The sequence below is a fragment of the Polypterus senegalus genome, chromosome 6 (assembly GCF_016835505.1).
Source record: "Polypterus senegalus isolate Bchr_013 chromosome 6, ASM1683550v1, whole genome shotgun sequence".
In the NCBI taxonomy this organism is placed as follows: domain Eukaryota; kingdom Metazoa; phylum Chordata; class Cladistia; order Polypteriformes; family Polypteridae; genus Polypterus; species Polypterus senegalus.
The window spans coordinates 63082593-63095955 of record NC_053159.1 but is presented as its reverse complement, the minus strand read 5'-3'; the positions used below and the strand labels follow the sequence as shown (position 1 = coordinate 63095955).

General features: G+C 41.7%; 1 protein-coding gene across 6 annotated transcripts in view; it reads left to right on the top strand.

Annotated features, from left to right (window-relative positions):
- Positions 1–13363, top strand: part of acot7 (acyl-CoA thioesterase 7) — a 238928-nt gene that overhangs the window by 65383 nt on the left and 160182 nt on the right. The gene's annotated exons all lie outside the window — the stretch shown is intronic.

Here is a 13363-nt window from a genome sequence, read left to right as displayed (position 1 = left end):
AGACAACACTCACTTTACCTAAACATATTTAAAACTGCATAGCCACAGAAAACCATGTCAATGAACCATTTAATATAAACAGTACGAGGGACGACAGCTCAGTTTTATTTACCCTCCTATGTGCTGGCCCCAAATTTAACTTGGACTCCGAATTCTGTGTAATAGCCGTTAAGCCGGAGTCACACTCAGGGTGACGTAATGATGCTTTTCAGCGTTAAGTACAAATTTTTGGGAACATTTTCTGTTGTTATTTAGTGGATAAAATAACCTTATTTCTCTATTATAATAAAATCTTGGAAGGCGAGACTTTTTTTCCTGCGATGAAATGTGATTTGAAGAGACTTTTTGGAATGAAGTCCCGCGAGACGTAGACTTTAACATGAGATTCTTTCAAGTCACGTCATACTTGCAACCTTTGGAAGCAAGTCCCATGAGACGGTGACTTTTGCCATTAGATTCTTTCAAGTCACGCCCTACTTACAACCATTTTCAAACAAGACCACGATCCTCTCACCTCTCAGTTTTGTGAATGCTTTTGTCAGACACACTTCTTGAGCTCTCAGCTCTTCTATATTTTGTTTCCCTTAGTAAGTTCCTAATTAAAGAAGACTTTTGTCCAAATCTTATTGAAGATTTCATCACGAAGGGTTATCGACAGAAAAAAAATGAGTACATGGGCATTCCTAGAAACTAGAAACGAGGAAGTGAAATGAATTTGCGCCAAAAATGTCGATCAGTAACACGGCAAAATGGTTAAACACCTATCAATAGACTATGCTGGGAAAGTTGGTGTTGATCATGCAGATGATAACTTACAATATCACAAAGAACATCTAGAACCGTTAACATTGTCCGGTCTTCCACTGCAGAAATTACTGTAGAACATTGGACACCGAAGGAGATCTTGACATGCCATTCGTATTAAAACATTAAGTTTCCCATTAGAATAGCTTTTGCAAAGACAATTAACAAATCTCAGAGCCAAACATTCAAAAAAGTAATTTTATTTAATAGAGAGAGAAACGAAATGCAATCATGGGCAGTTATACGTCATGTGGATGCAAATGTAACGCTTCACATGAAAATTAAAATCTGTTTAAATTGTACGTTCACATTCCCATACGCGAGCTGCAGAGCCATGAACAGGCTAGCGCTTAGCGCTGGCCAGGGGGTTGGAGAGCGAGGAGAACAGAGGGCAAAACCCCCTATAGCGCAGCAGCAAAAAAATCGTGAATATTTCCTTGCGTTTTGCCACTGTAATTCTTAAGAATTTATGAGTAGGGAGGAACCTTCAATCAAAATACAATGGCATGTAAATGAGAAACTGTAAAGGCAGTTTTAAAATAAACATTAGCTGAACCATTAGTTGAATCGAGCCATAGTGATATCAATGTGATTAGGTTATCGGACGTTGACAAATATTTATTTGAAACTTATGCATACGGCACTGTACAACCAAACCGCTGTGATATGGCTGGTGAGTTTGGTTGCCTGAAGGATCATTGTGATTCAAGTAGGTGCAAAGCAAAAAGGCAAAATCATTGTGATCAAGTAAAAAGACCAGAGAAATGTTATCACCTGTGAAGGACAGCCGGGTCCCATGCCCGGTAGGGACGCCTCTGTTGCTTATGTTCCGGGGGAGCCGCCATGGGAAGTCCAATACCTCCCCCGGGACGCTTGGTGGCAGCCTCCCTGGCCGTCGGTGATTCCCCAACCACCCGCAGGGCTCCATGGGAGATGGAGTCCTCCACAGCTTGGTTGGGGCCCGGCGTGGCCGCTAGGGGGAGCTGCCTGCTTCCCACAGCCCGGCTGGACGAGTTTTCAGCCCCACCCGGAGGTGCAATCGGGACCAGGTGGTTAATCACCTGGAATGCTTCCGGGTGGGCTATAAAAGGGCCCAGCCACCACCACTCGGCGAGCCAGAGTTGGGAGGAAGAAGGAGACGAAGCTTGCCTGGGAGGAGTGGTGGAAAATTGTAAGATTGTGTTTTTGGGACTGTGTTTGGGACTGTGTTGGGCCTGTGGGACACGGGGAAGGCGTGTGCCCACGGCTGAAGAAAATAAAACCTGTGTGTTTTTGTACACACGTTGCCTCTGCGTGATCTGTGCTGGGTCGGGCGCTATATAGCGCCTTTTACACACCCTAAGCACTGTTCACAATGAAGCAACTGTCGTTCTGTCAGATTAAATGAGGAATTCACTAAGCCTTACAGAGTGGTAGCCTACATTAACACAAGAATACTCCACCCAGTTTTTTTAATGTTACGCCATGTAGTTTATAGTGATGGCCAAGAATTAATTTTTCATCTCAAGGTCTTAATGCATAACAGAAACAACAAACTTTCTGTTAGAAAAGGCATCTAAGATGACTAACATTATACAACAATGAACTATATTAAAACCAAACAATCCATGGGAAAAAATCTCTTGGTAATTGCATAATCCAAAGACTTCATTCAGTTGCATGCTCACAAAATCTTAAGTGCATGTATTTTTGTTAAAGTTTTATTAAGTAAACCACAAATGGAAAGTGCTCTTGTGAATGAAAATTGAAAGCACACAAACACAACCAAACATCTGAATTGAAGAACCACCTTCCCTCGCATTCATTACACATGAATCAAGCTCAGTAACTATTTATTTATTTATTTATTTATTTATTGGCTTCACATAGTATCAACTTTGCAAAGTACGAGTACAGCAAAAATATTTAAAACTTAAAAGTGAGTAAAAACATTACCTTCTATTTCCGGCGCCGCATCCGAGTGGCAGCCTTTCCAGCAGCTCCGTATTTGACTTTATCTTTTTACCTTTTTATCTCTATTTTTCTCTATTTGACTGATCACTTCTACCACTTTCTTTTATGTGGAATTGCTCCCTGGACACTTTTTACTATTGACATGGATTTTCACACTCCGAGAATCGCCTATTCAAGTAGTCAGCTTAAAGCACTGAGAAGAAATGCTTATGCCGGTGTGGTTCCTTATTTACCTGACGAGGTAAGAAGACGATATCGGGGCAAAGATAAAAGATAAGATTAAATTGAGACAACTTGAGAGAAAATGGCGTTCTAAACCGTCGGTGCCTTCCGTGATCCTGGGAAATGTAAACTCACTACCAAATAAGATCGACGAACTGGCTGTGCTGGTGAAAAATGTCAGAACCTACAGAGAATGCAGCTTGCTGTGTTTTAGTGAAACATGGCTAACGCTACCATCCCAGATGCTAACGTGGAGCTACCCGGGTTTAGCACAGTTAGAGCGGACAGAGACGCAAGTACCTGTGGAAAGAAGAAAGGAGGAGGACTCGCTCTCTATGTCAATACAAAGTGGTGCAACTCAGGACATGTAAACGTTAAAATCTCCACTTGCTGCAGGGACATCGAACTGTTGGCCGTAAGTCTGCGCCCATATTACTTGCCCAGAGAGTTTGGACACGTGATTGCTGTTATTGTTTACATCCCCTCAAGCGAACGGAGATGGCGAGTGACATCATCCATTCCGCAGTTGCTAAGTTACAAACGCAGCACCCTGAGGCACTTGTGCTAATCGCTGGAGACTTTAACCATGTAACGCTGGACAAAACATTACCTGCCTTCTCCCAGTATGTGGATTGTAACACTCGGGGAAACAGGACTATTGACCTACTATATGCAAACGTTAAAGACGCATACAGCGCCACCCCGCTGCCTGCGCTTGGGAAAGCAGATCATAACCTGGTTCTGCTTCAGCCTCAATACAAACCAAGAGTGAGGGCGCTACCTACAACAACACGCTCATTCAGGAAGTGGTCCCTGAGGCAGAGCAGGCTCTGAGAGACTGCCTTGGAACTACAGACTGGGATATATTGCTTGGGGCACATAGTGAGAACATTGAAGAGGCTGTTGAATGCACAACTGATTACATCAACTTCTGTATGGACATTGTAGTTCCAGTAAGAACAGTATGCTGCTATGCTAACAACAAGCCATGGGTTACAAGTGACATCAAGGGCCTTTTGAACCAGAAGAAAAGGGCTTTTAAAGGCGGTGATCAGCATGAGCTCAAGCGCCTGCAGAAGGAACTCCGAGTCCAGCTCAGGGCGAAAGAGCAGTACAGGAGAAAGCTGGAGCAGAAGTTGCAGAACAACAGCATGAAGGAAGTGTGGGATGGGATGAAGATTATCACTGGCTGCAGCTCAAGCGGGTGCCGCCATCGAGACAGACGTGGAGAGAGCAAACCAAATGAACAACTTCTTTAATAGGTTTGATCACAGTAACCCACTCTCACCTGGAGTACTGCATCCTCCAACCATCCTTCTGCTGATACCAGCATAGGTGAGACATCCCCACCCACAATTACAGCAGCCCAGGTGAGCAGAGAGCTGAAAAGACTTTGTGCCAGCAAAGCAGCGGGTCCAGATGGTGTATCGCCACGACTGCTGAAGGCCTGTGCGTTGGAACTGGGGAGTCCTCTACAGGCATCTTCAACCTGAGCCTGGAACAGGGAGAGTCCCAAGGCTTTGGAAAACATCTTGTATCACCCTGTCCCAAAGGTATCACGTCCTAGTGAGCTGAATGACTTCCGGCCTGTTGCTCTGACGTCACATCTGATGAAGACCATGGAGCGGCTGCTGCTTCACCACCTGAGGCCACAGGTCCGCCACCCTCGACCCTCTGCAGTTCGCATACCAGGAGAAGGTGGGAGCGGAGGATGCCATCATCTATATGCTACACGATCCCTCTCCCACCTGGACAGAGGCAGTGGTGCTGTAAGAATTATGTTTTGGACTTCTCTAGCGCCTTCAACACCATCCAACCTCTGCTCCTTAGAGACAAGCTGACTGAGATGGGAGTAGACTCACACCTGGTGGCATGGATTGTGGACTATCTTACAGACAGACCTCAATATGTGCGTCTTGGGAACTGCAGGTCTGACATTGTGTTCAGCAATACAGGGCGCCAGGGGACTGTACTTTCTCCGGTCCTGTTCAATCTATATACATCAGACTTCCAATATGACTCCTGCCACGTGCAAAAGTTCGCTGATGACACTGCTATTGTGGGCTGCATCAGGTGTGGGCAGGAGGAGGAGTACAGAAAGTTAATCAAAGACTTTGTTAAATGGTGCGACTCAAACCACTTACACCTTAACACCAGCAAGACCAAGGAGCTGGTGGTGGATTTTAGGAGGCCCAGGCCCCTCATGGACCCTGTGATCATCAGAGGTGACTGTGTGCAGAGGGTGCAGACCTATAAATATCTGGGAGTGCAGCTGGATGACAAATTGGACTGGACTGCCAATACTGATGCTCTATGTAAGAAAGGTCAGAGCAGACTATACTTTCTGAGAAGGTTGGCATCCTTCAACATCTGCAGTAAGATGCTGCAGATGTTCTACCAGACGGTTGTGGCGAGTGCCCTCTTCTACGCAGTGGTGTGCTGGGGAGGCAGCATAAAGATGAAAGACGCCTCACGCCTGGACAAACTTGTTAAGAAGGCAGGCTCTATTGTAGGAGTAAAGTTGGACAGTTTAACATCTGTGGCAGAGCGACGGGCACTAAGCAAACTCCTGTCAATCATGGATAATCCACTGCATCCACTGAACAGTGTCATCTCCAGGCAGAGGAGTAGCTTCAGTGACAGACTTTTGTCACTGTCTTGCTCCACTGACAGACTGAGGAGATCGTTCCTCCCCCACACTATGCGACTTTTCAATTCCACCCGGGGGAGTAAATGCTAACATTAATTTTATTTTTTTCATTTTTAATTACTATTTAATTTAATATTGTTTCTTTGTATCAGTATACTGCTGCTGGATTATGTGAATTTCCCCTTGGGATTAATATCTATCTCTCTATCTCTCTATCTATCTATCTATGAATATCACTTATACTTGTCTATATTTGAGTTGCTTCAACAAATAGAAGGTCAATTCACCTGTACAATTTCACAGGCTGTCACTAAATAATCCCGAGGTACTCCAGTTATAGTTATGAATGTAAATGTATTGAAAAAATGTGTTCATATTTGAGCTTATTTTGCTTTTTTTAACCACAAGAGCTTTTTCTGGAATTTTTTTTTTAGAACTAGTTTAGTTGTACATCTTTGGTCACCATAAATGCCTGTTCTATCAGAAAATGTTATTTCCTTTCTGCATTAAAACATGATATTTATTTTTTTTGTGGTTATTACTATAATCTAAAGTACATATGAAAAAAATATTTTTGGAGTATTCCTTTCAAGTTTAAGATTTTTCAGTTAATTGTACAGTATTTGCAAAAAGCCATTGCTTTAAAGATCACTGTATCGGAAACATACAGGTGCTGGTCATAAAATTAGACTATCATGACAAAGTTGATTTATTTCAGTTATTCCATTCAAAAAGTGAAACTTTTATATTGGATTCATTCATTACACACCAGACTGATGTATTTCAAATGTTTATTTCTTTTAATTTTGATGATTATAACTGACAACTAATGAAAGTCCCAAATTCAGTATTTAGGAAAATTAGAATATTGTGAAAAGGTTCAATATTGATGACACCTGGTGCCACACTCTAATCAGCTAATTAATTCAAAACCCTTGCAAAAGCCTTTTAAATGGTCTCTCAGTCTAGTTCTGTAGGCTACACAATCATGGGGAAGACTGCTGACTTGACAGTTGTCCAAAAGACGACCATTGACACCTTGCACAAGGAGGGCAAGACACAAAAGGTCATTACTAAAGAGGCTGGCTTTTCACAGAGCTCTGTGTTCAAGCACATTAATAGAGAGGTGAAGGAAAGGACAAGATGTCGTAGAAAAAAAGTGTACAAGCAATAGGGATAACCGCACCCTGGAGAGGATTGTGACACAAAACCCATTCAAAACTGTGGGGGAGATTCACAAAGAGTGGACTGCAGCTGGAGTCAGTGCTTCAAGAACCACCACGCACAGACATATGCAAGACATGGGTTTCAGCTGTCGCATTCCTTGTGTCAAGCCACTCTTGAACAAGAGACATCATCAGAAGCATCTCGCCTGGGCTAAAGATTAAAAGGACTGGACTGCTGCTGAGTGGTCCAAAGTTATGTTCTCTGATGAAAGTAAATTTTGCATTTCCTTTGGAAATCAAGGTCCCAGAGTCTGAAGGAAGAGAGGAGAGATACAGAATCCACATTGTTTGAGGTCCAGTGTAAAGTTTCCACAGTCAGTGATGGTTTGAGGTGCCATGTCATCAGCTGGTGTTGGTCCATTGTGTTTTCTGAGGTCCAAGGTCAACGCAGCCTTCTACCAGGACGTTTTTAGAGCACTTCATGCTTCCTGCTGCTGACTAACTTTATGGAGATGCAGATTTAATTTTCCAACAGGACCTGGCACCTGCACAGTGTCAAAGCTAACAGTACCTGGTTTAAGGACCATGGTATCCCTGTTCTTGATTGGCCAGCAAACTCGCCTGACCTTCACCCCATAGAAAATCTATGGGGTATTGTAAAGAGGAAAATGCAATATGCCAGACCCAACAATTCAGAAGAGCTGAAGGCCATTCTCAGAGTAACATGGGCTCTCATAACACCTGAGCAGTGCCAATTTGAAGATGTGTGCATTATTGGACCATGCAGTGGACTGGCTCCCCATCATGGGAGCTCATCCTCACAGCAAAAGGTCCAAGGCAGGAAGCAAACCATGCATTTGGTAATTGAATGACAAAGTTAAGCTTAATCTTGGTTGTTTTGTAAAATCATTTGTAACATTAAACTGCATAATGCAGCATTTTAACATATGCATACATTTACTTCAGGGCTAAGGATGAACATAGTTTTTGGTGTTTTGAGGAGTGGCAGTTTTCTGGTTTTCCTGGAATACATTGTAGTACGCAATCAGTTAGACTGTTGTACTTTAATGCATCCCACTATTCCTAGATGCTGCTCTGAGTAACCTAAATGCAAAATACAGTCAAACGAAACTTTCTGGATTTTTCAGCTGTTAATTCCAAACACTTGGAAACTTAGGGCTTAAGTAATCGCAACACTGACTTGTTACAGTTAAAGATCAATAAGTGTGTGATATAGTATATTAGACAACATTTCAGTATATAGTGTATAATGCAGAAATCTGTGTACAGTATACAGCAAATAGGATGCAAAATCTCTGTATACAATGCATTTCATTATTAAGATTACAATATATTTCAGCATAATGTGGATTTCAGTATATAGTGTTACATTTCAATATACAGTGCATCCAGAAAGTATTCACAGCACATCACTTTTTCCACATTTTATGTTACAGCCTTATTCCAAAATGGATTCAATTAATTTTTTCCCTCAGAATTCTACACACAACAACCCATAATGGCAACGACAAAAAGTTTACTTGAGGTTTTTGCAAATTAATTAAAAAAAAGCACATATACATAAGTATTCACAGCCTTTGCCATGAAGCTCTAAATTGAGCTCAGGTGCATCCTGTTTCCCCTGATCATCCTTGAGATGTTTCTGCAGCTTAATTGGAGTCCACCTGTGGTAAATTCTTTTGATTGGACTTGATTTGGAAAGGCACACACCTGTCTATATAAGGTCCCTCAGTTGACCATGCTTGGTTTGTGCTCGGACATGAACGAAGTCAAAGGAATTGGCTGTAGACCTCCGAGACAGGATTGTCTCAAGGCACAAATCTGGGGAAGGTTGCAGAAAAATTTCTGCTGCTTTGAAGGTCCCAATGAGCACAGTGGCCTCCATCTGTAAATGGAAGAAGTTCGAAACCACCAGTACTCTTCCTAGAGCTGGCCAGCCATCTAAACTGAGCCATCTGGGCAGAAGGGCCTTAGTCAGGGAGGTGACCAAGAACCCAATGGTCACTCTATCAGAGCTCCAGAGGTCCTCTGTGGAGAGAGGAGAACCTTTCAGAAGGACAACCATCTCTGCAGCAATCCACCAATCAGGCCTGTATGGTAGAGTGGCCAGACGGAAGCCACTCCTGAGTAAAAGGCACATGGCAGCCCGCCTGGAGTTTGCCAAAAGGCACCTGAAGGACTCTCAGACCATGAGAAACAAAATTCTCTGGTCTGATGAGACAAAGATTGTGAATGCCAGGCGTCACGTTTGGAGAAAACCAGGCACCACTCATCACCAAGCCAATACCATCCCTACATGAAGCATGGTGGTGGCTGCATCATGTTGTGGGGATGATTTTCAATGGCAGGAACTGGGAGACTAGTCAGGATAAAGGGAACGATGACTGCAGCAATGTACAGACACATCCAGGATGAAAACCTGCTCCAGAGCGCGCTTGACCTCAGACTGGGGCGACGTCCTGCTGAAAGATGAACCAACGACCCTAAGCACACAGCCAAGATATCAAAGGAGTGGCTTCAGGACAACTCTGTGAATGTCCTTGAGTGGCCCAGCCAGAGCCCAGACTCGAATCCGATTGAATATCTCTGGCGTGATCTTAAAATGGCTGTGCACCGACGCTTCCCATCCAACCTGATGGAGCTTGTGAGGTGCTGCAAAGAGGAATGGGCGAAACTGGCCAAGGATAGGTGTGCCAAGCTTGTGGCATCATATTCAAAAAGACTTCAGGCTGTAATTGCTGCCAAAGGTGCATCGACAAAGTATTGAGCAAAGGTTGTGAATAATTATGTACATGTAATTTCTCAGTGTTTTTTTTAATTGCAAAAACCTCAAGTAAACCCTTTTTCATGTTGTCATTATGGGGTGTTGTGTGTAGAATTCTGAGGAAAAAAAAACTAATCCATTTTGGAATAAGGCTGTAACATAATGTGTAAAAAGTGATGCGCTGTGAATACTTTCTGGATGCACTGTACATTGTATAAGATGTAGGTGTTTCAGTGTAGAGTTTTATTAGCCTGATTGCCTTTCTTGCATTAACTGTAATAATATATTTTCTTATTGTGTGTGTGTGTGTGTGTGTATACAGTATCCTAGGATGAGTAAACACATTGACTTGGCTGTGTAAATACATGATAAATACTTGTACATGTTGTTCAATAAATGATTTTAACTTTCCAGCTAGTCGCACGTGCTTTGTTTTTCTTCATTGCTTAATGCAACTGAAGCATTTCATCACACACATTTAGTCAATATGATTGCAGTGTTGACTTTTCCACATTGTGAACAACGGTTAAGCAAGAAATACAGTAGAATGTTTCCTAACTATATTACAGAGAGAGAAAAAATAATCGTTCTGTTTTTTTCAATGAGTAAGTTCTGTATTTAAGAAGAATTTTGAAATATGGACTGTCCTTTCCTTGATTCTATAATGAGCATACAGTTAGGTCCATAAATATTTGGACAGACAACTTTTTTCTAATTTTGGTTCTGTACATTACCACAATGAATTTTAAATGAAACCACTCAGATGCAGTTGAAGTGCAGAATTTCAGCTTTATTTCAGTGGGGTGAACAAAAAGATTGCATAAAAATGTGAGGCAACTAAAGCATTTTTTAACACAATCTCTTCATTTCAGGGGCTCCAAAGTAATTGGACAATTGACTCAAAGGCTATTTCATGGGCAGGTGTGGGCAAGTCCATCATTATGTCATTATCAATTAAGCAGATAAAAGGCCTGGAGTTGACTTGAGGTGTGGTGCTTGCATGTGGAAAGATTTTGCTGTGAATAGACAACATGCGGTCAAGGGAGCTCTCCATGCAGGTGAAAGAAGCCATCCTTAAGCTGTGAAAACAGAAAAAACCCATCCGAGAAAATGCTACAATATTACGAGTGGCAAAATCTATAGTTTGGTACATCCTGAGAAAGAAAGCAAGCACTGGTGAACTCGGCAACGCAGAAAGACCTGGACATCCACGGAAGACAACAGTGGTGGATGATCGCAGAATCATTTCCATGGTGAAGAGGAAACCCCTTCACAACAGCCAACCAAGTGAACAACACTCTCCAGGGGGTAGGCGTATCGATATCCAAGTCTATCATAAAGAGAAGACTGCATGAAAGTAAATACAGAGGGTGCACTGCAAGGTGCAAGCCACTCATAAGCCTCAAGAATAGAAAGGCTAGATTGGACTTTGCTAAAGAACATCTAAAAATGCCAGCACAGTTCTGGAAACATTCTTTGGACAGATGAAACCAAGATCAACCTCTACCAGAATGATGGCAAGAAAAAAGTATGGAGAAGGCGTGGAACAGCTCATTATCCAAAGCATACCACATCATCTGTAAAACACGGTGGGGGCAGTGTGGTGGCCTGGGCGTGCATGGCTGCCAGTGGCACTGGGACACTAGTGTTTATTGATGATGTGACACAAGACAGAAGCAGCCGAATGAATTCTGAGGTGTTCAGAGACACACTGTCTGCTCAAATCCAGCTAAATGCAGTCAAATTGATTGGGTGGCGTTTCATGATAGAGATGGACAATGACCCCAAACATACAGCCAAAGCAACCCAGGAGTTTATTAACGCAAAGAAGTGGGAAATCCTTGAATGGCCAAGTCAGTCACCTGATCTTAACCCAATTGAGCATGCATTTCACTTGTTGAAGACTAAACTTCAGACAGAAAAGCCCACAAACAGCAACTGAAAGCCCCTGCCTTAAAGGCCTGGCAAGCGCATTAAAAAGGAGGAAACCCTGCATCTGGTGATGTCCATGAGTTCAGAAGGCTGTCATTGCCAGCAAAGGGTTTTCAACCAAGTATTAGAAATGAACAGTTTATTTCCAGTTATTTGTCCAATTACTTTTAAGCCCTTGAAATAAAGGGATTGTGTTAAAGAAATGCTTTAGTTGCCTCACATTTTTATGCAATCTTTTTGTTCATCCCTGTGAATTAAAGCTGAAAGTCTGCACTTCAACTGCATCTGAGTTGTTTCATTTAAAATTCATTGTGGTAATGTATAGTACCAAAATTAGAAAAAAGTTGTGTCTGTCCAAATATTTATGGACCTAACTGTATGTACCACGCATCTTTTCTCTGAACTTGTATGCTGCATACTTTTACAGATGCAAGTGCTCAACTCTAGGGCTGTGAATGTAACTGAAGAGTGGCCATTGCACAGCCATGGATGCTAAATTCAGGCCTGTACAAAAACAAGTCTGTACTTCTGTCTCCCTCTATTTTTAAAGTGGCATCTCTACATGTCAGTAGGCTTTTGTTACATGTTCTCTTACAAACTAACTGATGATCATTATATTCACTGATATTTGTATTATACATTTGGCTAAGATTAAAAAGCAAACGAGGACTGGTGAGACTAATTTGTATGATTTTTGCCTGGCTGGCTCTACTATTTAGATGGACTAGGTGGTTCAAACACTCAGATACAATAGAACTGTCTGATTCCTATTAACTGAATTGTGTTTTATATTTTGAAGTTTAATCTTTGTGTCTGACAGTGTACACAAACCGCCACTGTTGTGGTTGATCTTTTAAGAATTGGGTGGAAAAATCAAGATGCTAGACTATAAAATCGATAATAATCATCATCAAACTGGCATAGCATCGGAGATTCAGAAGCAGCAAAAATAAACAGATTTAAGTAGATAGTTATGTTGCATTATTTGCATACAATAGCAAGGAAGTGGTGAATGAGGAGCAAAGGTAGATGTTTAAGGATAATCATACTTTAGTTTCATTGAATAATTTAGCTTAAGCTTGCTTATTAATTTCATTTCTCAATGGAGGTATTGATAAAATTTTAACTAAAGCTAAATGGTAGTCTGATGGTTTAAATATAGTGCTATTTAATTAGTTTAAGCAGATCGATTAAGTAAATCCAATGGTTATTTTATTAGAGAGCCATAAATAAATAAAGCCAGCCTGAAAATACAGTCAAATTCCAATGTTTTATCTGAAATAGCACATCACAAGCATGTATTTTTGTGAGATAGACTTGTAAACATTCATTGCTTTAAGAAATCAAATACCCCCCTTGATGCTCTCGAGATGTAAATTCACTGTTTGGTATACACAACCTTCCATGTTTTGCTTTCCCCAGTCCTGGCTCCACTCATTTCTCCAGGTTTCTATGTACAGGTCTGGCAGTGATGATTCCAATCAAGGCGATCAGGGTAGCATGACAACATTTGCAGCTTTGTTTAGGGTAGCAAAAAACTTAGCCTGCCCTGACGATCTGAGTAGCCAACCACTGTTACTGGTAAATTCTGAATTTAAATCCAGTGTGTCAAACTGATACTGTTAAAAATAAAGAAATAACAAAAAACATTTTAATTTAGACATTGACTTCCTATAGTTAACTACAGCTGAAGGTGCTTTACTAGTATAAAGCCCAGTTGTTTATAGAGTGTTTTTGATTGGAGTGCAAGCAGGGCTAAGAAAGGGAAAGAGTGGGTTGCAAGTTGCTGAGGAATTCTAGACCATTGGTTTAGTTGCTGATCAAGTAACAAAAATCAAGGAAAATAAAAAA